The 24,293-nt window shown below is 32.1% G+C and overlaps 23 non-coding genes across 23 annotated transcripts; all 23 read right to left on the bottom strand.

Annotated features, from left to right (window-relative positions):
• Positions 1 to 282: 282 nt before the first annotated feature.
• Positions 283 to 355, bottom strand: TRNAV-CAC (transfer RNA valine (anticodon CAC)). The gene has a single exon. It is a non-coding gene; the product is annotated as a tRNA-Val (tRNA).
• An 868-nt stretch (positions 356 to 1,223) lies between these two features.
• TRNAV-AAC (transfer RNA valine (anticodon AAC)) lies at positions 1,224 to 1,296 on the bottom strand. The gene has a single exon. It is a non-coding gene; the product is annotated as a tRNA-Val (tRNA).
• Positions 1,297 to 1,726: 430 nt separating this feature from the next.
• TRNAV-CAC (transfer RNA valine (anticodon CAC)) lies at positions 1,727 to 1,799 on the bottom strand. Its single transcript has one exon. It is a non-coding gene; the product is annotated as a tRNA-Val (tRNA).
• A 2,384-nt stretch (positions 1,800 to 4,183) lies between these two features.
• TRNAV-CAC (transfer RNA valine (anticodon CAC)) lies at positions 4,184 to 4,256 on the bottom strand. The gene has a single exon. It is a non-coding gene; the product is annotated as a tRNA-Val (tRNA).
• An 872-nt stretch (positions 4,257 to 5,128) lies between these two features.
• Positions 5,129 to 5,201, bottom strand: TRNAV-AAC (transfer RNA valine (anticodon AAC)). The gene has a single exon. It is a non-coding gene; the product is annotated as a tRNA-Val (tRNA).
• Positions 5,202 to 6,353: 1,152 nt separating this feature from the next.
• Positions 6,354 to 6,426, bottom strand: TRNAV-CAC (transfer RNA valine (anticodon CAC)). The gene has a single exon. It is a non-coding gene; the product is annotated as a tRNA-Val (tRNA).
• An 869-nt stretch (positions 6,427 to 7,295) lies between these two features.
• Positions 7,296 to 7,368, bottom strand: TRNAV-AAC (transfer RNA valine (anticodon AAC)). The gene has a single exon. It is a non-coding gene; the product is annotated as a tRNA-Val (tRNA).
• A 430-nt stretch (positions 7,369 to 7,798) lies between these two features.
• TRNAV-CAC (transfer RNA valine (anticodon CAC)) lies at positions 7,799 to 7,871 on the bottom strand. Its single transcript has one exon. It is a non-coding gene; the product is annotated as a tRNA-Val (tRNA).
• Positions 7,872 to 9,751: 1,880 nt separating this feature from the next.
• Positions 9,752 to 9,824, bottom strand: TRNAV-AAC (transfer RNA valine (anticodon AAC)). Its single transcript has one exon. It is a non-coding gene; the product is annotated as a tRNA-Val (tRNA).
• A 430-nt stretch (positions 9,825 to 10,254) lies between these two features.
• Positions 10,255 to 10,327, bottom strand: TRNAV-CAC (transfer RNA valine (anticodon CAC)). The gene has a single exon. It is a non-coding gene; the product is annotated as a tRNA-Val (tRNA).
• Positions 10,328 to 11,196: 869 nt separating this feature from the next.
• TRNAV-AAC (transfer RNA valine (anticodon AAC)) lies at positions 11,197 to 11,269 on the bottom strand. The gene has a single exon. It is a non-coding gene; the product is annotated as a tRNA-Val (tRNA).
• Positions 11,270 to 11,917: 648 nt separating this feature from the next.
• TRNAV-AAC (transfer RNA valine (anticodon AAC)) lies at positions 11,918 to 11,990 on the bottom strand. Its single transcript has one exon. It is a non-coding gene; the product is annotated as a tRNA-Val (tRNA).
• A 647-nt stretch (positions 11,991 to 12,637) lies between these two features.
• Positions 12,638 to 12,710, bottom strand: TRNAD-AUC (transfer RNA aspartic acid (anticodon AUC)). Its single transcript has one exon. It is a non-coding gene; the product is annotated as a tRNA-Asp (tRNA).
• A 1,591-nt stretch (positions 12,711 to 14,301) lies between these two features.
• On the bottom strand, positions 14,302 to 14,374 carry TRNAV-AAC (transfer RNA valine (anticodon AAC)). Its single transcript has one exon. It is a non-coding gene; the product is annotated as a tRNA-Val (tRNA).
• A 2,092-nt stretch (positions 14,375 to 16,466) lies between these two features.
• On the bottom strand, positions 16,467 to 16,539 carry TRNAV-AAC (transfer RNA valine (anticodon AAC)). The gene has a single exon. It is a non-coding gene; the product is annotated as a tRNA-Val (tRNA).
• A 1,370-nt stretch (positions 16,540 to 17,909) lies between these two features.
• TRNAV-AAC (transfer RNA valine (anticodon AAC)) lies at positions 17,910 to 17,982 on the bottom strand. The gene has a single exon. It is a non-coding gene; the product is annotated as a tRNA-Val (tRNA).
• A 434-nt stretch (positions 17,983 to 18,416) lies between these two features.
• Positions 18,417 to 18,489, bottom strand: TRNAV-CAC (transfer RNA valine (anticodon CAC)). The gene has a single exon. It is a non-coding gene; the product is annotated as a tRNA-Val (tRNA).
• Positions 18,490 to 18,637: 148 nt separating this feature from the next.
• On the bottom strand, positions 18,638 to 18,710 carry TRNAV-AAC (transfer RNA valine (anticodon AAC)). The gene has a single exon. It is a non-coding gene; the product is annotated as a tRNA-Val (tRNA).
• A 432-nt stretch (positions 18,711 to 19,142) lies between these two features.
• TRNAV-CAC (transfer RNA valine (anticodon CAC)) lies at positions 19,143 to 19,215 on the bottom strand. Its single transcript has one exon. It is a non-coding gene; the product is annotated as a tRNA-Val (tRNA).
• A 649-nt stretch (positions 19,216 to 19,864) lies between these two features.
• On the bottom strand, positions 19,865 to 19,937 carry TRNAV-CAC (transfer RNA valine (anticodon CAC)). The gene has a single exon. It is a non-coding gene; the product is annotated as a tRNA-Val (tRNA).
• Positions 19,938 to 20,314: 377 nt separating this feature from the next.
• Positions 20,315 to 20,387, bottom strand: TRNAV-AAC (transfer RNA valine (anticodon AAC)). The gene has a single exon. It is a non-coding gene; the product is annotated as a tRNA-Val (tRNA).
• Positions 20,388 to 21,759: 1,372 nt separating this feature from the next.
• TRNAV-AAC (transfer RNA valine (anticodon AAC)) lies at positions 21,760 to 21,832 on the bottom strand. The gene has a single exon. It is a non-coding gene; the product is annotated as a tRNA-Val (tRNA).
• Positions 21,833 to 23,204: 1,372 nt separating this feature from the next.
• Positions 23,205 to 23,277, bottom strand: TRNAV-AAC (transfer RNA valine (anticodon AAC)). Its single transcript has one exon. It is a non-coding gene; the product is annotated as a tRNA-Val (tRNA).
• Between the last annotated feature and the right edge of the window lie 1,016 nt (positions 23,278 to 24,293).

Genomic DNA, 24,293 nt, shown 5'->3' with positions numbered 1-24,293 from the left:
CTTATTATCAATTCTGATCATTGTATTTACTAAAAAAAATATTTTTTTAATGTATTTCTGACCAATTTTGAAGGGGGACCTTATGCATATTGGGTAAATGTGAATAACTCTACACTACAGGTACTTCATGAATGCAGCACCATCCAATATGCATGGTAGAAGGGAAATTGACTTTTGATATTCTGCAGTATGATTTTTGCTTGCTTTTTCATTGAGCAATGCAACAGTAGATAGTTATCAAAATATAAATGATTGAATTCAAAGTGTTTAGGTAACAAAATATGTTTCTGCCCAGTTTCGAACTGGGGACCTTTCGCGTGTGAGGCGAACGTGATAACCACTACACTACAGAAACTACATGTAAACAGCATCTCCCGCCATCCAATAAAAAATTATCTTTGACATACATTATGGCATTCTGAAATAAACTTTTTATATGATTGCATTTTTATTTGGCATTTCAACCAAAAATCCCTTGTTTTAAAATTCTAAAGATAACAGCATATTTCTGCCTAGTTTCGAACTGGGGACCTTTTGGGTTTTAGGCGAATGTGATAACCACTACAATACAGAAACTGACTTTTGAAGATCTCATCACTATGGAGTCGGGAAGTACCATTGGCAAACCGTTTTCATAGAATTTTTTTTTCTAAACTTATTTTTCTATTTTCTAATAATTTCTATGCTATTTTTTCCACTGCGCATTTCAAGAGGACACATTCACTTATTAATAGTTCTGATCATTGTATTTAATAAAAAAATCTATTTTTAATGTATTTCTGACCAATTTTGAAGGGGAACCTTATGCATATTGGCTAAATGTGAATAATACTACACTACAGGTACTTCATGAATGCAACACCATCCAATATGCATGGTAGAAGGGAAATTGACTTTTGATATTCTACAATATGATTTTTTGCTTGCTTTTTCATTGAGCAATGCAACAGTATATAGTTATCAAAATATAAATTATTGAATTCAAAGTGTTTAGGTAACAAAATATGTTTCTGCCAATTTCGAACTGGGGACCTTTCACGTGTGAGGCAAACATGAAATCACTACACTACAGATACTACATGAAAAATTTGCGACCATCATCCAATAAAAAATGAACTTTGACATTCAGTATGGCATGCTAAAATAAACTTTTTATCTGATTGTATTTTTATTGAGCATTTTACCCAAATTTTCATTGTTTTAAAATTCTAAAGCTAAAAGATTGTTTCTGCCCAGTTTCGAATTGGAGACCTTTCGCGTGTTAGGCGAACGTGATAACCACTACACTACAGAAACTGACTCTCGTGTATCACATCCCTATCTAGTCTGGAAGTACAAATGACACATGCTTTTCTTAGAAATATAATTTTTTCTAAACTTTTTTTCCTATTTTCTAATAATTTTGACGCTATTTTTCCACTTTGCATTTCAAGAGGACACATTCACTTATTATCAATTCTGATCATTGTATTTACTAAAAAAATCTTTTTTTAATGTATTTCTGACCAATTTTGAAGGGGAACCTTTTGCATATTGGGTAAATGTGAATAACTCTACACTACAGGTACTTCATGAATGCAACACCATCCAATATGCATGGTAGAAGGGAAATTGACTTTTGATATTCTGCAATATGATTTTTGCTTTCTTTTTCATTGAGCAATGCAACAGTAGATAGTTATCAAAATATAAATTATTGAATTCAAAGTGTTTAGGTAACAAAATATGTTTCTGCCCAGTTTCGAACTGGGGACCTTTCGCGTGTGAGGCAAACGTGATAACCACTACACTACAGAAACTACATGGAAACAGCATCTACCGCCATCCAATAAAAAATGATCTTTGACATACATTATGGCATTCTGAAATAAACTTTTTATATGATTGCATTTTTATTTGGCATTGCAACCAAAAATCCCTTGTTTTAAAATTCTAAAGATAACAGCATATTTCTGCCCAGTTTCGAACTGGGGACCTTTTGTGTTTTAGGCGAATGTGATAACCACTACAATACAGAAACTGACTTTTGAAGATCTCATCACTATGGAGTCGGGAAGTACCATTGGCAAACCGTTTTCTTAGAATTTGTTTTTCTAAACTTATTTTTCTATTTTCTAATAATTTCTATGCTATTTTTTCCACTTTGCATTTCAAGAGGACACATTCACTTATTAATAGTTCTGATCATTGTATTTAATAAAAAAATCTATTTTTATTGTATTTCTGACAAATTTTGAAGGGGAACCTTATGCATATTGGCTAAATGTGAATAATACTACACTACAGGTACTTCATGAATGCAACACCATCCAATATGCATGGTAGAAGGGAAATTGACTTTTGATATTCTGCAATATGATTTCTTGCTTGCTTTTTCATTGAGCAATGCAACAGTAGATAGTTATCAAAATATAAATTATTGAATTCAAAGTGTTTAGGTAAAAAAATATGTTTCTGCCCAGTTTCGAACTGGGAACCTTTCGCGTGTGAGGCGAACGGTAAGGACAATACGTGTTTGGAATTCCCTGCCCGAGGGAGTTGTAATGGCGGAATCTGTCAACACCTTTCAAAATGGGTTAGATAAATTCCTATTGGATAATGATATCCAGGGGTATGGTGCATAGTCATGCATTATAGTTACTATAAATAGGGATAAAATGCAATGGCTGACAGCAGCATCAGTCAGAAATTTTAGTCAAATCATCATGCATAGGACACCACAAATAGGTTGAACTCGATGGACAATTGTCTTTTTTCAACCTCAGATACTATGTTACAATGTTACTATGATAACCACTACACTACAGAAACTACATGGAAACAGCATCTCCCGCCATCCAATAAAAAATGATCTTTGACATACATTATGGCATTCTGAAATAAACTTTTTATATGATTGCATTTTTATTTGGCATTTCAACCAAAAATCCCTTGATTTAAAATTCTAAAGATAACAGCATATTTCTGCCCAGTTTCGAACTGGGGACCTTTTGTATTTTAGGCGAATGTGATAACCACTACAATACAGAAACTGACTTATGAAGATCTCATCACTATGGAGTCGGGAAGTACCATTGGCAATCCGTTTTCATAGAATTTTTTTTTCTAAACTTATTTTTCTATTTTCTAATAATTTCTATGCTATTTTTTCCACTTTTCATTTCAAGAGGACACATTCACTTATTAATAGTTCTGATCATTGTATTTAATAAAAAAATCAATTTTTAATGTATTTCTGACCAATTTTGAAGGGGAACCTTATGCATATTGGCTAAATGTGAATAATACTACTACACTACAGGTACTTCATGAATGCAACACCATCCAATATGCATGGTAGAAGGGAAATTGACTTTTGATATTCTGCAATATGATTTTTTGCTTGCTTTTTTATTGAGCAATGCAACAGTATATATTTATCAAAATATAAATTATTGAATTCAAAGTGTTTAGGTAACAAAATATGTTTCTGCCAATTTCGAACTGGGGACCTTTCACGTGTTAGGCAAACATGAAATCACTACACTACAGATACTACATGAAAAATTTGCGACCATCATCCAATAAAAAATGATCTTTGACATTCAGTATGGCATGCTAAAATAAACTTTTTATCTGATTGTATTTTTATTGAGCATTTTACCCAAAAATTCATTGTTTTAAAATTCTAAAGCTAAAAGATTGTTTTTGCCCAGTTTTGAACTGTGGACCTTTCGTGTGTTAGGCGAACGTGATAACCACTACACTACAGAAACTGACTCTCGTGTATCCCATCACTATCTAGTCTGCAAGTACAAATGACACATGCTTTTCTTAGAAATATAATTTTTCTAAACTTTTTTCCTATTTTCTAATAATTTTGACGCTATTTTTCCACTTTGCTTTTCAAGAGGACACATTCACTTATTATCAATTCTGATCATTGTATTTACTAAAAAAATCTTTTTTTAATGTATTTCTGACCAATTTTGAAGGGGGACCTTATGCATATTGGGTAAATGTGAATAACTCTACACTACAGGCACTTCATGAATGCAGCACCATCCAATATGCATGGTAGAAGGGAAATTGACTTTTGATATTCTGCAATATGATTTTTGCTTGCTTTTTCATTGAGCAATGCAACAGTAGATAGTTATCAAAATATAAATGATTGAATTCAAAGTGTTTAGGTAACAAAATATGTTTCTGCCCAGTTTCGAACTGGGGACATTTCGCGTGTGAGGCGAACGTGATAACCACTACACTACAGAAACTACATGGAAACAGCTTCTCCCGCCATCCAATAAAAAATTATCTTTGACATACATTATGGCATTCTGAAATAAACTTTTTATATGATTGCATTTTTATTTGGCATTTCAACCAAAAATCCCTTGTTTTAAAATTCTAAAGATAACAGCATATTTCTGCCCAGTTTCGAACTGGGGACCTTTTGTGTTTTAGGCGAATGTGATAACCACTACAATACAGAAACTGACTTTTGAAGATCTCATCACTATGGAGTCGGGAAGTACCATTGGCAAACCGTTTTCTTAGAATTTGTTTTTCTAAACTTATTTTTCTATTTTCTAATCATTTCTATGCTATTTTTTCCACTTTGCTTTTCAAGAGGACACATTCACTTATTAATAGTTCTGATCATTGTATTTAATAAAAAAATCTATTTTTAATGTATTTCTGACCAATTTTGAAGGGGAACCTTATGCATATTGGCTAAATGTGAATAATACTACTACACTACAGGTACTTCATGAATGCAACACCATCCAATATGCATGGTAGAAGGGAAATTGACTTTTGATATTCTGCAATATGATTTTTTGCTTGCTTTTTCATTGAGCAATGCAACAGTATATAGTTATCAAAATATAAATTATTGAATTCAAAGTGTTTAGGTAACAAAAAATGTTTCTGCCAATTTCGAACTGGGGACCTTTCACGTGTGAGGCAAACATGAAATCACTACACTACAGATACTACATGAGAAATTTGCGACCATCATCCAATAAAAAAATGATCTTTGACATTCAGTATGGCATGCTAAAATAAACTTTTTATCTGATTGTATTTTTATTGAGCATTTTACCCAAAAATTCATTGTTTTAAAATTCTAAAGCTAAAAGATTGTTTCTGCCCAGTTTCGAACTGGGGACCTTTCGCGTGTTAGGCGAACGTGATAACCACTACACTACAGAAACTGACTTTCGTGGATCCCATCACTATCTAGTCTGGAAGTACAAATGACACATGCTTTTCTTAGAAATATAATTTTTTCTAAACTTTTTTTTCCTATTTTCTAATAATTTTGACGCTATTTTTCCACTTTGCATTTCAAGAGGACACATTCACTTATTATCAATTCTGATCATTGTATTTACTAAAAAAATCTTTTTTTAATGTATTTCTGACCAATTTTGAAGGGGGACCTTATGCATATTGGGTAAATGTGAATAACTCTACACTACAGGTACTTCATGAATGCAACACCATCCAATATGCATGGTAGAAGGGAAATTGACTTTTGATATTCTGCAATATGATTTTTTGCTTGCTTTTTCATTGAGCAATGCAACAGTATATAGTTATCAAAATATAAATTATTGAATTCAAAGTGTTTAGGTAACAAAATATGTTTCTGCCAATTTCGAACTGGGGACCTTTCACGTGTGAGGCAAACATGAAATCACTACACTACAGATACTACATGAGAAATTTGCGACCATTATCCAATAAAAAATGATCTTTGACATTCAGTATGGCATGCTAAAATAAACTTTTTATCTGATTGTATTTTTATTGAGCATTTTACCCAAAAATTCATTGTTTTAAAATTCTAAAGCTAAAAGATTGTTTCTGCCGAGTTTCGATCTGGGGACCTTTGGCATGTTAGGCGAATGTGATTACCACTACACTACAGAAACTGACTTTCGTGTATCCCTTTACTATCTAGTCTGGAAGTACAAATGACATGCTTTTCTTAGAAATATAATTTTTTCTAAACTTTTTTTCCTATTTTCTAATAATTTTGACGCTATTTTTCCACTTTGCTTTTCAAGAGGACACATTCACTTATTATCAATTCTGATCATTGTATTTACTAAAAAAAATATTTTTTTAATGTATTTCTGACCAATTTTGAAGGGGGACCTTATGCATATTGGGTAAATGTGAATAACTCTACACTACAGGTACTTCATGAATGCAGCACCATCCAATATGCATGGTAGAAGGGAAATTGACTTTTGATATTCTGCAGTATGATTTTTGCTTGCTTTTTCATTGAGCAATGCAACAGTAGATAGTTATCAAAATATAAATGATTGAATTCAAAGTGTTTAGGTAACAAAATATGTTTCTGCCCAGTTTCGAACTGGGGACCTTTCGCGTGTGAGGCGAACGTGATAACCACTACACTACAGAAACTACATGTAAACAGCATCTCCCGCCATCCAATAAAAAATTATCTTTGACATACATTATGGCATTCTGAAATAAACTTTTTATATGATTGCATTTTTATTTGGCATTTCAACCAAAAATCCCTTGTTTTAAAATTCTAAAGATAACAGCATATTTCTGCCTAGTTTCGAACTGGGGACCTTTTGGGTTTTAGGCGAATGTGATAACCACTACAATACAGAAACTGACTTTTGAAGATCTCATCACTATGGAGTCGGGAAGTACCATTGGCAAACCGTTTTCATAGAATTTTTTTTTCTAAACTTATTTTTCTATTTTCAAATAATTTCTATGCTATTTTTTCCACTTTGCATTTCAAGAGGACACATTCACTTATTAATAGTTCTGATCATTGTATTTAATAAAAAAAATCTATTTTTAATGTATTTCTGACCAATTTTGAAGGGGAACCTTATGCATATTGGCTAAATGTGAATAATACTACACTACAGGTACTTCATGAATGCAACACCATCCAATATGCATGGTAGAAGGGAAATTGACTTTTGATATTCTACAATATGATTTTTTGCTTGCTTTTTCATTGAGCAATGCAACAGTATATAGTTATCAAAATATAAATTATTGAATTCAAAGTGTTTAGGTAACAAAATATGTTTCTGCCAATTTCGAACTGGGGACCTTTCACGTGTGAGGCAAACATGAAATCACTACACTACAGATACTACATGAAAAATTTGCGACCATCATCCAATAAAAAATGAACTTTGACATTCAGTATGGCATGCTAAAATAAACTTTTTATCTGATTGTATTTTTATTGAGCATTTTACCCAAATTTTCATTGTTTTAAAATTCTAAAGCTAAAATATTGTTTCTGCCCAGTTTCGAACTGGAGACCTTTCGCGTGTTAGGCGAACGTGATAACCACTACACTACAGAAACTGACTCTCGTGTATCACATCCCTATCTAGTCTGGAAGTACAAATGACACATGCTTTTCTTAGAAATATAATTTTTTCTAAACTTTTTTTCCTATTTTCTAATAATTTTGACGCTATTTTTCCACTTTGCATTTCAAGAGGACACATTCACTTATTATCAATTCTGATCATTGTATTTACTAAAAAAATCTTTTTTTAATGTATTTCTGACCAATTTTGAAGGGGAACCTTATGCATATTGGGTAAATGTGAATAACTCTACACTACAGGTACTTCATGAATGCAACACCATCCAATATGCATGGTAGAAGGGAAATTGACTTTTGATATTCTGCAATATGATTTTTGCTTGCTTTTTCATTGAGCAATGCAACAGTAGATAGTTATCAAAATATAAATTATTGAATTCAAAGTGTTTAGGTAACAAAATATGTTTCTGCCCAGTTTCGAACTGGGGACCTTTCGCGTGTGAGGCAAAAGTGATAACCACAACACTACAGAAACTACATGGAAACAGCATCTCCCGCCATCCAATAAAAAATGATCTTTGACATACATTATGGCATTCTGAAATAAACTTTTTATATGATTGCATTTTTATTTGGCATTTCAACCAAAAATCCCTTGTTTTAAAATTCTAAAGATAACAGCATATTTCTGCCCAGTTTCGAACTGGGGACCTTTTGTGTTTTAGGCGAATGTGATAACCACTACAATACAGAAACTGACTTTTGAAGATCTCATCACTATGGAGTCGGGAAGTACCATTGGCAAACCGTTTTCTTAGAATTTGTTTTTCTAAACTTATTTTTCTATTTTCTAATAATTTCTATGCTATTTTTTCCACTTTGCATTTCAAGAGGACACATTCACTTATTAATAGTTCTGATCATTGTATTTAATAAAAAAATCTATTTTTATTGTATTTCTGACCAATTTTGAAGGGGAACCTTATGCATATTGGCTAAATGTGAATAATACTACACTACAGGTACTTCATGAATGCAACACCATCCAATATGCATGGTAGAAGGGAAATTGACTTTTGATATTCTGCAATATGATTTCTTGCTTGCTTTTTCATTGAGCAATGCAACAGTAGATAGTTATCAAAATATAAATTATTGAATTCAAAGTGTTTAGGTAAAAAAATAAGTTTCTGCCCAGTTTCGAACTGGGGACCTTTCGCGTGTGAGGCGAACGGTAAGGACAATACGTGTTTGGAATTCCCTGCCCGAGGGAGTTGTAATGGCGGAATCTGTCAACACCTATCAAAATGGGTTAGATAAATTCCTATTGGATAATGATATCCAGGGGTATGGTGCATAGTCATGCATTATAGTTACTATAAATAGGGATAAAATGCAATGGCTGACAGCAGCATCAGTCAGAAATTTTAGTCAAATCATCATGCATAGGAAACCACAAATAGGTTGAACTCGATGGACAATTGTCTTTTTTCAACCTCAGATACTATGTTACAATGTTACTATGATAACCACTACACTACAGAAACTACATGGAAACAGCATCTCCCGCCATCCAATAAAAAATGATCTTTGACATACATTATGGCATTCTGAAATAAACTTTTTATATGATTGCATTTTTATTTGGCATTTCAACCAAAAATCCCTTGATTTAAAATTCTAAAGATAACAGCATATTTCTGCCCAGTTTCGAACTGGGGACCTTTTGTATTTTAGGCGAATGTGATAACCACTACAATACAGAAACTGACTTATGAAGATCTCATCACTATGGAGTCGGGAAGTACCATTGGCAATCCGTTTTCATAGAATTTTTTTTTCTAAACTTATTTTTCTATTTTCTAATAATTTCTATGCTATTTTTTCCACTTTTCATTTCAAGAGGACACATTCACTTATTAATAGTTCTGATCATTGTATTTAATAAAAAAATCTATTTTTAATGTATTTCTGACCAATTTTAAAGGGGGACCTTATGCATATTGGCTAAATGTGAATAATACTACACTACAGGTACTTCATGAATGCAACACCATCCAATGTGCATGGTAGAAGGGAAATTGACTTTTGATATTCTGCAATATGATTTTTTGCTTGCTTTTTCATTGAGCAATGCAACAGTATATAGTTATCAAAATATAAATTATTGAATTCAAAGTGTTTAGGTAACAAAATATGTTTCTGCCAATTTCAAACTGGGGACCTTTCATGTGTGAGGCAAACATGAAATCACTACACTACAGATACTACATGAAAAATTTGCGACCATCATCCAATAAAAAATGATCTTTGACATTCAGTATGGCATGCTAAAATAAACTTTTTATCTGATTGTATTTTTATTGAGCATTTTACCCAAAAATTCATTGTTTTAAAATTCTAAAGCTAAAAGATTGTTTCTGCCCTGTTTCGAACTGGGGACCTTTTGCGTGTTAGGCGAACGTGATAACCACTACACTACAGAAACTGACTCTCGTGTATCACATCCCTATCTAGTCTGGAAGTACAAATGATACATGCTTTTCTTAGAAATATAATTTTTTCTAAACTTTTTTTCCTATTTTCTAATAATTTTGACGCTATTTTTCCACTTTGCATTTCAAGAGGACACATTCACTTATTATCAATTCTGATCATTGTATTTACTGAAAAAATCTTTTTTTAATGTATTTCTGACCAATTTTGAAGGGGGACCTTATGCATATTGGGTAAATGTGAATAACTCTACACTACAGGTACTTCATGAATGCCACACCATCCAATATGCATGGTAGAAGGGAAATTGACTTTTGATATTCTGCAATATGATTTTTGCTTGCTTTTTCATTGAGCAATGCAACAGTAGATAGTTATCAAAATATAAATTATTGAATTCAAAGTGTTTAGGTAACAAAATATGTTTCTGCCCAGTTTCGAACTGGGGACCTTTCACGTGTGAGGCGAACGTGATAACCACTACACTACAGAAACTACATGGTAACAGTATCTCCCGCCATCCAATAAAAAATGATCTTTGACATACATTATGGCATTCTGAAATTAACTTTTTATATGATTGCATTTTTATTTGGCATTTCAACCAAAAATCCATTGTTTTAAAATTCTAAAGATAACAGCATATTTCTGCCCAGTTTCGAACTGGTGACCTTTTGTGTTTTAGGCGAATGTGATAACCACTACAATACAGAAACGGACTTTTGAAGTTCTCATCACTATGGAGTCGGGAAGTACCATTGGCAAACCGTTTTCTTAGAATTTTTTTTCTAAACTTATTTTTCTATTTTCTAATAATTTCTATGCTATTTTTTCCACTTTGCATTTCAAGAGGACACATTCACTTATTAATAGTTCTGATCATTGTATTTAATAAAAAAAAATCTATTTTTAATGTATTTCTGACCAATTTTGAAGGGGAACCTTATGCATATTGGCTAAATGTGAATAATACTACACTACAGGTACTTCATGAATGCAACACCATCCAATATGCATGGTAGAAGGGAAATTAACTTTTGATATTCTGCAATATGATTTTTTGCTTGCTTTTTCATTGAGCAATGCAACAGTATATAGTTATCAAAATATAAATTATTGAATTCAAAGTGTTTAGGTAACAAAATATGTTTCTGCCAATTTCGAACTGGGGACCTTTCACGTATGGGGCAAACATGAAATCACTACACTACAGATACTACATGAAAAATTTGCGACCATCATCCAATAAAAAATGATCATTGACATTCAGTATGGCATGCTAAAATAAACTTTTTATCTGATTGTATTTTTATTGAGCATTTTACCCAAAAATTCATTGTTTTAAAATTCTAAAGCTAAAAGATTGTTTCTGCCCAGTTTCGAACTGGGGACCTTTCGCATGTTAGGAGAACGTGATAACCACTACACTACAGAAACTGACGATCGTGAATCCCATCACTATCTAGTCTGGAAGTACAAATGACACATGCTTTTCTTAGAAATATAATTTTTTCTAAAGTTTTTTTCCTATTTTCTAATAATTTTGACGCTATTTTTCCACTTTGCTTTTCAAGAGGACACATTCACTTATTATCAATTCTGATCATTGTATTTACTAAAAAATCTTTTTTTAATGTATTTCTGACCAATTTTGAAGGGGGACCTTATGCATATTGGGTAAATGTGAATAACTCTACACTACAGGTACTTCATGAATGCAACACCATCCAATATGCATGGTAGAAGGGAAATTGACTTTTGATATTCTGCAATATGATTTTTTGCTTGCTTTTTCATTGAGCAATGCAACAGTATATAGTTATCAAAATATAAATTATTGAATTCAAAGTGTTTAGGTAACAAAATATGTTTCTGCCAATTTCGAACAGGGGACCTTTCACGTGTGAGGCAAACATGAAATCACTACACTACAGATACTACATGAAAAATTTGCGACCATCATCCAATAAAAAAATTTCTTTGACATTCAGTATGGCATGCAAAAATAAACTTTTTATCTGATTGTATTTTTATTGAGCATTTTACCCAAAAATTCATTGTTTTAAAATTCTAAAGCTAAAAGATTGTTTCTGCCCAGTTTCGAACTGGGGACCTTTCGCATGTTAGGAGAACGTGATAACCACTACACTACAGAAACTGACGATCGTGAATCCCATCACTATCTAGTCTGGAAGTACAAATGACACATGCTTTTCTTAGAAATATAATTTTTTCTAAAGTTTTTTTCCTATTTTCTAATAATTTTGACGCTATTTTTCCACTTTGCTTTTCAAGAGGACACATTCACTTATTATCAATTCTGATCATTGTATTTACTAAAAAATCTTTTTTTAATGTATTTCTGACCAATTTTGAAGGGGGACCTTATGCATATTGGGTAAATGTGAATAACTCTACACTACAGGTACTTCATGAATGCAACACCATCCAATATGCATGGTAGAAGGGAAATTGACTTTTGATATTCTGCAATATGATTTTTGCTTGCTTTTTCATTGAGCAATGCAACAGTATATAGTTATCAAAATATAAATTATTGATTTCAAAGTGTTTAGGTAACAAAATATGTTTCTGCCAATTTCGAACTGGGGACCTTTCACGTGTGAGGCAAACATGAAATCACTACACTACAGATACTACATGAAAAATTTGCGACCATCATCCAATAAAAAATTATCTTTGACATTCAGTATGGCATGCTAAAATAAACTTTTTATCTGATTGTATTTTTATTGAGCATTTTACCCAAAAATTCATTGTTTTAAAATACTAAAGCTAAAAGATTGTTTCTGCCCAATTTCGAACTGGGGATCTTTCGCAAGATAGGCGAACGTGATAACCACTACACTACAGAAACTACATGGAAACAGCATCTCCCGCCATCCAATAAAAAATGATCTTTGACATACATTATGGCATTCTGAAATAAACTTTTTATATGATTGCATTTTTATTTGGCATTTCAACCAAAAATCCCTTGTTTTAAAATTCTAAAGATAACAGCATATTTCTGCCCAGTTTCGAACTGGGGACCTTTTGTGTTTTAGGCGAATGTGATAACCACTACAATACAGAAACTGACTTTTGAAGATCTCATCACTATGGAGTCGGGAAGTACCATTGGCAAACCGTTTTCTTAGAATTTTTTTTTCTAAACTTATTTTTCTATATTCTAATAATTTCTATGCTATTTTTCCACTTTGCATTTCAAGAGGACACATTCACTTATTATCAATTCTGATTATAGTATTTACTAAAAAAAAATCTTTTTTTAATGTATTTCTGATTAATTTTGAAGGGGGACCTTTATGCATATTGGGTAAATGTGAATAACTCTACACTACAGGTACTTTATGAATGCAACACCATCCAATATGCATGGTAGAAGGGAAATTGACTTTTGATATTCTGCAATATGATTTTTGCTTGCTTTTTCATTGAGCAATGCAACAGTAGATAGTTATCAAAATATAAATGATTGAATTCAAAGTGTTTAGGTAACAAAATATGTTTCTGCCCAGTTTCGAACTGGGGACCTTTTGCGTGTGAGGCGAACGTAATAACCACTACACAACAGACACTACATGGAAACAGGATCTCCCGCCATCCAATAAAAAATGATCTTTGACATACATTATGGCATTCTGAAATAAACTTTTTATATGATTGCATTTTTATTTGGCATTTCAACCAAAAATCCCTTGTTTTAAAATTCTAAAGATAACAGCATATTTCTGCCCAGTTTCGAACTGGGGACCTTTTGTGTTTTAGGCGAATGTGATAACCACTACAATACAGAAACTGACTTTTGAAGATCTCATCACTATGGAGTCGGGAAGTACCATTGGCAAACCGTTTTCTTAGAATTTTTTTTCTAAACTTATTTTTCTATTTTCTAATAATTTCTATGCTATTTTTTCCACTTTGCATCTCAAGAGGATACATTCACTTATTAATAGTTCTGATCATTGTATTTAATAAAAAAATCTATTTTTAATGTATTTCTGACCAATTTTGAAGGGGAACCTTATGCATATTGGCTAAATGTGAATAATACTACACTACAGGTACTTCATGAATGCAACACCATCCAATATGCATGGTAGAAGGGAAATTAACTTTTGATATTCTGCAATATGATTTTTTGCTTGCTTTTTCATTGAGCAATGCAACAGTATATAGTTATCAAAATATAAATTATTGAATTCAAAGTGTTTAGGTAACAAAATATGTTTCTGCCAATTTCGAACTGGGGACATTTCACGTGTGAGGCAAACATGAAATCACTACACTACAGATACTACATGAAAAATTTGCGACCATCATCCAATAAAAAATTATCTTTGACATTCAGTATGGCATGCTAAAATAAACTTTTTATCTGATTGTATTTTTATTGAGCATTTTACCCAAAAAATCATTGTTTTAAAATACTAAAGCTAAAAGATTGTTTCTGCCCAGTTTCAAATTGGGGACCTTTCGCATGTTAGGCGAACGTGATAACCACTACACTACAGAAACTGACTCTCGTGGATCCCATCACTATCTAGTCTGGAAGTACAAATGACACTTGCTTTTCTTAGAAATATAATTTTTTCTAAACTTTTTTTCCTATTTTCTAATAATTTTGACGCTATTTTTCCACTTTGCATTTCAAGAGGACACATTCACTTATTATCAATTCTGATCATTGTATCTACTAAAAAAATCTTTTTTTTAATGTATTTCTGACCAATTTTGAAGGGGGACCTTATGCATATTGGGTAAATGTGAATAACTCTACACTACAGGAACTTCATGAATGCAACACCATCCAATATGCATGGTAGAAGGGAAATTGACTTTTGATATTCTGCAATATGATTTTTGCTTGCTTTTTCATTGAGCAATGCAACAGTAGATAGTTATCAAAATATAAATTATTGAATTCAAAGTGTTTAGGTAACAAAATATGTTTCTGCCCAGTTTCGAACTGGGGACCTTTTGCATGTGAGGTGAACGTGATAAACACTACACTACAGAAACTACATGGAAACAGCATCTCCAGCCATCCAATAAAAAATTATCTTTGACATACATTATGGCATTCTGAAATAAACTTTTTATATGATTGCATTTTTATTTGGCATTTCAACCAAAAATCCCTTGTTTTAAAATTCTAAAGATAACAGCATATTTCTGCCCAGTTTCGAACTGGGGACCTTTTGTGTTTTAGGCGAATGTGATAACCACTACAATACAGAAACTGACTTTTGAAGATCTCATCACTATGGAGTCGGGAAGTACCATTGGCAAACCGTTTTCTTAGAATTTTTTTTCTAAACTTATTTTTCTATTTTCTAATAATTTCTATGCTATTTTTTCCACTTTGCATTTCAAGAGGACACATTCACTTATTATCAATTCTGATCATTGTATTTACTAAAAAAATCTTTTTTTAATATATTTCTGACCAATTTTGAAGGGGGACCTTATGCATATTGGGTAAATGTGAATAACTCTACACTACAGGTACTTCATGAATGCAACACCATCCAATATACATTATAGAAGGGAAATTTACTTTTGATATTCTGCAATATGATTTTTGCTTGCTTTTTCATTGAGCAATGCAACAGTAGATAGTTATCAAAATATAAATTATTGAATTCAAAGTGTTTAGGTAACAAAATATGTTTCTGCCCAGTATCGAACTGGGGACCTTTCGCGTGTGAGGTGAATATAATAACCACTACACTACAGGAACTACATGGAAACAGCATCTACCGCCATCCAATAAAAAATTATCTTTGACATACATTATGGCATTCTGAAATAAACTTTTTATATGATTGCATTTTTATTTGGCATTTCAACCAAAAATCCCTTGTTTTAAAATTCTAAAGATAACAGCATATTTTTGCCCAGTTTCGAACTGGGGACCTTTTGTGTTTTAGGCGAATGTGATAACCACTACAATACAGAAACTGACTTTTGAAGATCTCATCACTATGGAGTCGGGAAGTACCATTGGCAAACCGTTTTCTTAGAATTTTTTTTTCTAAACTTATTTTTCTATTTTCTAATAATTTCTATGCTATTTTTTCCACTTTGCATTTCAAGAGGACACATTCACTTATTAATAGTTCTGATCATTGTATTTAATAAAAAAATCTATTTTTAATGTATTTCTGACCAATTTTGAAGGGGAACTTTATGCATATTGGCTAAATGTGAATAATACTACACTACAGGTACTTCATGAATGCAACACCATCCAATATGCATGGTAGAAGGGAAATTGACTTTTGATATTCTGCAATATGATTTTTTGCTTGCTTTTTCATTGAGCAATGCAACAGTATATCGTTATCAAATATAAATTATTGAATTCAAAGTGTTTAGGTAACAAAATATGTTTCTGCCAATTTCGAACTGGGGACCTTTCACGTGTGAGGCAAACATGAAATCACTACACTACAGATACTACATGAAAAATTTGCGACCATCATCCAATAAAAAATTATCTTTGACATTCAGTATGGCATGCTAAAATAAACGTTTTATCTGATTGTATTTTTATTGAGCATTTTACCCAAAAATTCATTGTTTTAAAATTCTAAAGCTAAAAGATTATTTCTGCCCAGTTTTGAACTGGGGACTTTCTGCGTGTTAGGCGAACGTGATAACCACTACACTACAGAAACTGACTCTCGTGGATCTCATCACTATCTCGTCTGGAAGTACAAATGACACATGCTTTTCTTAGAAATATAATTTTTTCTAAACTTTTTTCCTATTTTCTAATAATTTTGACGCTATTTTTCCACTTTGCATTTCAAGAGGACACATTCACTTATTATCAATTCTGATCATTGTATTTACTAAAAAAAATCTTTTTTTAATGTATTTCTGACCAATTTTGAAGGGGGACCTTATGCATATTGGGTAAATGTTAATAACTCTACACTACAGGTACTTCATGAATGCAACACCATCCAATATGCATGGTAGAAGGGAAATTGACTTTTGATATTCTGCAATATGATTTTTGCTTGCTTTTTCATTGAGCAATGCAACAGTAGATAGTTATGAAAATATAAATGATTGAATTCAAAGTGTTTAGGTAACAAAATATGTTTCTGCCCAGTTTCGAACTGGGGACCTTTTGCGTGTGAGGCGAACGTAATAACCACTACACAACAGACACTACATGGAAACAGCATCTCCCGCCATCCAATAAAAAATGATCTTTGACATACATTATGGCATTCTGAAATAAACTTTTATATGATTGCATTTTTATTTGGCATTTCAACCAAAAATCCCTTGTTTTAAAATTCTAAAGATAACAGCATATTTCTGCCCAGTTTCGAACTGGGGACCTTTTGTGTTTTAGGCGAATGTGATAACCACTACAATACAGAAATTGACTTTTGAAGATCTCATCACTATGGAGTCGGAAAGTACCATTGGCAAACCGTTTTCTTAGAATTTTTTTTTCTAAACTTATTTTTCTATTTTCTAATAATTTCTATGCTATTTTTTCCACTTTGCATTTCAAGAGGACACATTCACTTATTAATAGTTCTGATCATTGTACTTAATAAAAAAATCTATTTTTAATGTATTTCTGACCAATTTTAAAGGGGAACCTTATGCATATTGGCTAAATGTGAATAATACTACACTACAGGTACTTCATGAATGCAACACCATCCAATATGCATGGTAGAAGGGAACTTGACTTTTGATATTCTGCAATATGATTTTTTGCTTGCTTTTTCATTAAGCAATGCAACAGTATATAGTTATCAAAATATAAATTATTGAATTCAAAGTGTTTAGGTAACAAAATATGTTTCTGCCAATTTCGAACTGGGGACCTTTCACGTGTTAGGCAAACATGAAATCACTACACTGCAGATACTACATGAAAAATTTGCGACCATCATCCAATAAAAAATGATCTTTGACATTCAGTATGGCATGCTAAAATAAACTTTTTATCTGATTGTATTTTTATTGAGCATTTTACCCAAAAATTCATTGTTTTAAAATTCTAAAGCTAAAAGATTGTTTCTGCCCAGTTTCGAACTGGGGACCTTTCGCGTGTTAGGCGAACGTGATAACCACTACACTACAGAAACTGACTCTCATGGATCCCATCACTATCTAGTCTGGAAATACAAATGACACATGCTTTTCTTAGAAATATAATTTTTTCTAAACTTTTTTTCCTATTTTCTAATAATTTTGACGCTATTTTTCCACTTTGCATTTCAAGAGGAAACATTCACTTATTATCAATTCTGATCATTGTATTTACTAAAAAAAAAATTTTTTTTAATGTATTTCTGACCAATTTTGAAGGGGGACCTTATGCATATTGGGTAAATGTGAATAACTCTACACTACAGGTACTTCATGAATGCAACACCATCCAATATGCATGGTAGAAGGGAAATTGACTTTTGATATTCTGCTATATGATTTTTTTGCTTGCTTTTTCATTGAGCAATGCAACAGTATATAGTTATCAAAATATAAATTATTGAATTCAAAGTGTTTAGGTAACAAAATATGTTTCTGCCCAGTTTCGAACTGGGGACCTTTCGCGTGTGAGGCGAATGTGATAACCACCACACTACAGAAACTACATGGAAACAGCATCTCCCGCCATCCAATAAAAAATGATCTTTGACATACATTATGGCATTCTGAAATAAACTTTTTATATGATTGTATTTTTATTGAGCATTTTACCCAAAAATTCATTGTTTTAAAATTCTAAAGCTAAAAGTTTGTTTCTGCCCAGTTTCGAACTGGGGACCTTTCGCGTGTTAGACGAACATGTTAACCACTACACTACAGAAACTGACTCTCGTAGAGCCCATCACTATCTAGTCTGGAAGTACAAATGACACATGCTTTTCTTAGAAATATAATTTTTTCTAAACTTTTTTTCCTATTTTCTAATAATTTTTACGCTATTTTTCCACTTTGCATTTCAAGAGGACACATTCACTTATTATAAATTCTGATCATTGTATTTACTAAAAAAAAATCTTTTTTTAATGTATTTCTGACCAATTTTGAAGGGGGCCCTTATGCATATTGGGTAAATGTGAATAACTCTACACTACAGGTACTTCATGAATGCAACACCATCCAATATGCATGGTAGAAGGGAAATTGACTTTTGATATTCTGCAATATGATTTTTGCTTGCTTTTTCATTGAGCAATGCAACAGTAGATAGTTATCAAAATATAAATTATTGAATTCAAAGTATTTAGGTAACAAAATATGTTTCTTCCCAGTTTCGAACTGGGGACCTTTCACGTGTGAGGCGAACGTGATAACCACTACACTACAGGAACTACATGGAAACAGCATCTCCCGCCATCCAATAAAAAATTATCTTTGACATACATTATGGCATTATGAAATAAACTTTTTATATGATTGCATTTTTATTTGGCATTTCAACCAAAAATCCCTTGTTTTAAAATTCTAAAGATAACAGCATATTTCTGCCCAGTTTCGATCTGGGGACCTTTTGTGTTTTAGGCGAATGTGATAACCACTACAATACAGAAACTGACTTTTGAAGATCTCATCACTATGGAGTCGGGAAGTACCATTGGCAAACCGTTCTCTTAGAATTTTTTTTTCTAAACTTATTTTCCTATTTTCTAATAATTTCTGTGCTATTTTTTCCACTTTGCATTTAAAGAGGACACATTCACTTATTAATAGTTCTGATCATTGTATTTAATAAAAAAATCTATTTTTAATGTATTTCTGACCAATTTTGAAGGGGAACCTTGTGCATATTGGCTAAATGTGAATAATACTACACTACAGGTACTTCATGAATGCAACACCATCCAATATGCATGGTAGAAGGGAAATTGACTTTTGATATTCTGCAATATGATTTTTGCTTGCTTTTTCATTGAGCAATGCAACAGTAGATAGTTATCAAAATATAAATTATTGAATTCAAAGTGTTTAGGTAACAAAATACGTTTCTGCCCAGTTTCGAACTGGGGACCTTTTGCATGTGAGGCCAACGTGATAACCACTACACTACAGAAACTTCATGAATGCAACACCATCCAATATGCATGGTAGAAGGGAAATTAACTTTTGATATTCTGCAATATGATTTTTTGCTTGCTTTTTCATTGAGCAATGCAACAGTATATAGTTATCAAAATAGAAATTATTGAATTCAAAGTGTTTAGGTAACAAAATATGTTTCTGCCAATTTCAAACTGGGTACCTTTCACGTGTGAGGCAAACATGAAATCACTACACTACAGATACTACATGAAAAATTTGCGACCACCATCCAATAAAAAATGATCTTTGACATTCAGTGTGGCATGCTAAAATAAACTTTTCATCTGATTGTATTTTTATTGAGCATTTTACCCAAAAATTCATTGTTTTAAAATTCTAAAGCTAAACGATTGTTTCTGCCCAGTTTCGAACTGGGGACCTTTCGCGTGTTAGGCGAACGTGATAACCACTACACCACAGAAACTGACTCTTGTGGATTGCATCACTATCTAGTCTGGAAGTACAAATGACACATGCTTATCTCAGAAATAATTTTTTTTCTAAACTTTTTTTTCCTATTTTCTAATAATTTTGACTCTTTTTTTCCACTTTGCATTTCAAGAGGACACATTCACTTATCAATTCTGATCATTGTATTTACAAAAAAAATCTTTTTTTAATGTATTTCTGACCAATTTTGAAGGGGGACCTTATGCATATTGGGTAAATGTGAATAACTCTACACTACAGGTACTTCATGAATGCAACACCATCGAATATGCATTGTAGAAGGGAAATTGACTTTTGATATTCTGCAATATGATTTTTTTGCTTGCTTTTTCATTGAGCAATGCAACAGTATATAGTTATCAAAATATAAATGATTGAATTCAAAGTGTTTAGGTAACAAAATATGTTTCTGCCCAGTTTCGCACTGGGGACCTTACGCGTGTGAGGCGAATGTGATAACCACCACACTACAGAAACTACATGGAAACAGCATCTCCCGCCATCCAATAAAAAATGATCTTTGACATACATTATGGCATTCTGAAATAAACTTTTTATATGATTGCATTTTTATTTGGCATTTCATCCAAAAATCCCTTGTTTTAAAATTTCCCAAGATAACAGCATATTTCTGCCCAGTTTCGAACTGGGGACCTTTTGTGTTTTAGGCGAATGTGATAACCACTACAATACAGAGACTGACATTTGAAGATCTCATCACTATGGAGTCGGGAAGTACCATTGGCAAACCGTTTTCTTAGAATTTTTTTTTCTAAACTTATTTTTCTATTTTCTAATAATTTCTATGCTATTTTTTCCACTTTGCATTTCAAGAGGACACATTCACTTATTAATAGTTCTGATCATTGTATTTAATAAAAAAATCTATTTTTAATGTATTTCTGACCAATTTTGAAGGGGAACCTTATGCATATTGGCTAAATGTGAATAATACTACACTACAGGTACTTCATGAATGCAACACCATCCAATATGCATGGTAGAAGGGAAATTGACTTTTGATATTCTGCAATATGATTTTTTGCTTGCTTTTTCATTGAGCAATGCAACAGTATATAGTTATCAAAATATACATTATTGAATTCAAAGTGTTTAGGTAACAAAATATGTTTCTGCCAATTTCGAACTGGGGACCTTTCACGTGTGAGGCAAACATGAAATCACTACACTATAGATACTACATGAAAAATTTGCGACCATCATCCAATAAAAAATGATCTTTGACATTCAGTATGGCATGCTAAAATAAACTTTTTATCTGATTGTATTTTTATTGAGCATTTTACCCAAAAATTAATTGTTTTAAAATTCTAAAGCTAAAGGATTGTTTCTGCCCAGTTTCGAACTTAGGACCTTTCGCGTGTTAGGCGAACGTGATAACCACTACACTACAGAAACTGACTCTCATGGATCCCATCACTATCTAGTCTGGAAGTACAAATGACACATGCTTTTCTTAGAAATATAATTTTTTCTAAACTTTTTTTCCTATTTTCTAATAATTTTGACGCTATTTTTCCACTTTGCATTTCAAGAGGACACATTCACTTATTATCAATTCTGATCATTGTATCTACTAAAAAAAATCTTTTTTTTAATGTATTTCTGACCAATTTTGAAGGGGGACCTTATGCATATTGGGTAAATGTGAATAACTCTACACTACAGGTACTTCATGAATGCAACACCATCCAATATGCATGGTAGAAGGGAAATTGACTTTTGATATTCTGCAATATGATTTTTGCTTGCTTTTTCATTGAGCAATGCAACAGTAGATAGTTATCAAAATATAAATTATTGAATTCAAAGTGTTTAGGTAACAAAATATGTTATTGCCCAGTTTCGAACTGGGGACCTTTCGCGTGTGAGGCGAATGTGATAACCACTAAACTACAGGAACTACATGTAAACAGCATCTCCCGCCATCCAATAAAAAATGATCTTTGACATACATTATGGCATTCTGAAATAAACTTTTATATGATTGCATTTTTATTTGGCGTTTCAACCAAAAATCCCTTGTTTTAAAATTCTAAAGATAACATCATATTTCTGCCCAGTTTCGAACTGGGGACCTTTTGTGTTTTAGGCGAATGTGATAACCACTACAATACAGAAACTGACTTTTGAAGATCTCATCACTATGGAGTCGGAAAGTACCATTGGCAAACCGTTTTCTTAGAATTTTTTTTTCTAAACTTATTTTTCTATTTTCTAATAATTTCTATGCTATTTTTTCCACTTTGCATTTCAAGAGGACACATTCACTTATTAATAGTTCTGATCATTGTATTTAATAAAAAAATCTATTTTTAATGTATTTCTGACCAATTTTAAAGGGGAACCTTATGCATATTGGCTAAATGTGAATAATACTACACTACAGGTACTTCATGAATGCAACACCATCCAATATGCATGGTAGAAGGGAAATTGACTTTTGATATTCTGCAATATGATTTTTTGCGTGCTTTTTCATTGAGCAATGCAACAGTATATAGTTATCAAAATATACATTATTGAATTCAAAGTGTTTAGGTAACAAAATATGTTTCTGCCAATTTCGAACTGGGGACCTTTCACGTGTGAGGCAAACATGAAATCACTACACTATAGATACTACATGAAAAATTTGCGACCATCATCCAATAAAAAATGATCTTTGACATTCAGTATGGCATGCTAAAATAAACTTTTTATCTGATTGTATTTTTATTGAGCATTTTACCCAAAAATTAATTGTTTTAAAATTCTAAAGCTAAAGGATTGTTTCTGCCCAGTTTCGAACTGGGGACCTTTCGCGTGTTAGGCGAACGTGAAAACCACTACACTACAGAAACTGACTCTCATAGTTCCCGTCACTATCTAGTCTGGAAGTACAAATGACACATGCTTTTCTTAGAAATATAATTTTTTCTAAACTTTTTTTCCTATTTTCTAATAATTTTGACGCTATTTTTCCACTTTGCATTTCAAGAGGACACATTCACTTATTATCAATTCTGATCATTGTATCTACTAAAAAAATCTTTTTTTTAATGTATTTCTGACCAATTTTGAAGGGGGACCTTATGCATATTGGGTAAATGTGAATAACTCTACACTACAGGTACTTCATGAATGCAACACCATCCAATATGCATGGTAGAAGGGAAATTGACTTTTGATATTCTGCAATATGATTTTTTGCTTGCTTTTTCATTGAGCAATGCAACAGTAGATAGTTATCAAAATATAAATTATTGAATTCAAAGTGTTTAGGTAACAAAATATGTTATTGCCCAGTTTCGAACTGGGGACCTTTCGCGTGTGAGGTGAATGTGATAACCACTACACTACAGGAACTACATGTAAACAGCATCTCCCGCCATCCTATAAAAAAATGATCTTTGACATACATTATGGCATTCTGAAATAAACTTTTTATATGATTGCATTTTTATTTGACATTTCAATCAAAAATCCCTTGTTTTAAAATTCTAAAGATAACAGCATATTTCTGCCCAGTTTCGAACTAGGGACCTTTTGTGTTTTAGGCGAATGTGATAACCACTACAATACAGAAACTGACTTTTGAAGATCTCATCACTATGGAGTCGGGAAGTACCATTGGCAAACTGTTTTCTTAGAATTTTTTTTTCTAAACTTATTTTTCTATTTTCTAATAATTTCTATGCTATTTTTTCCACTTTGCATTTCAAGAGGACACATTCACTTATTAATAGTTCTGATCATTGTATTTAATAAAAAAAATCTATTTTTAATGTATTTCTGACCAATTTTGAAGGGGAACCTTATGCATATTGGCTAAATGTGAATAATACTACACTACAGGTACTTCATGAATGCAACACCA

This window comes from Pseudophryne corroboree, unplaced genomic scaffold (genome assembly GCF_028390025.1).
Source record: "Pseudophryne corroboree isolate aPseCor3 unplaced genomic scaffold, aPseCor3.hap2 scaffold_1901, whole genome shotgun sequence".
Classification (NCBI taxonomy): Eukaryota; Metazoa; Chordata; class Amphibia; order Anura; family Myobatrachidae; genus Pseudophryne; species Pseudophryne corroboree.
Note: the sequence above shows the minus strand (reverse complement) of the source record. Positions and strands in the feature narration are given on the sequence as shown.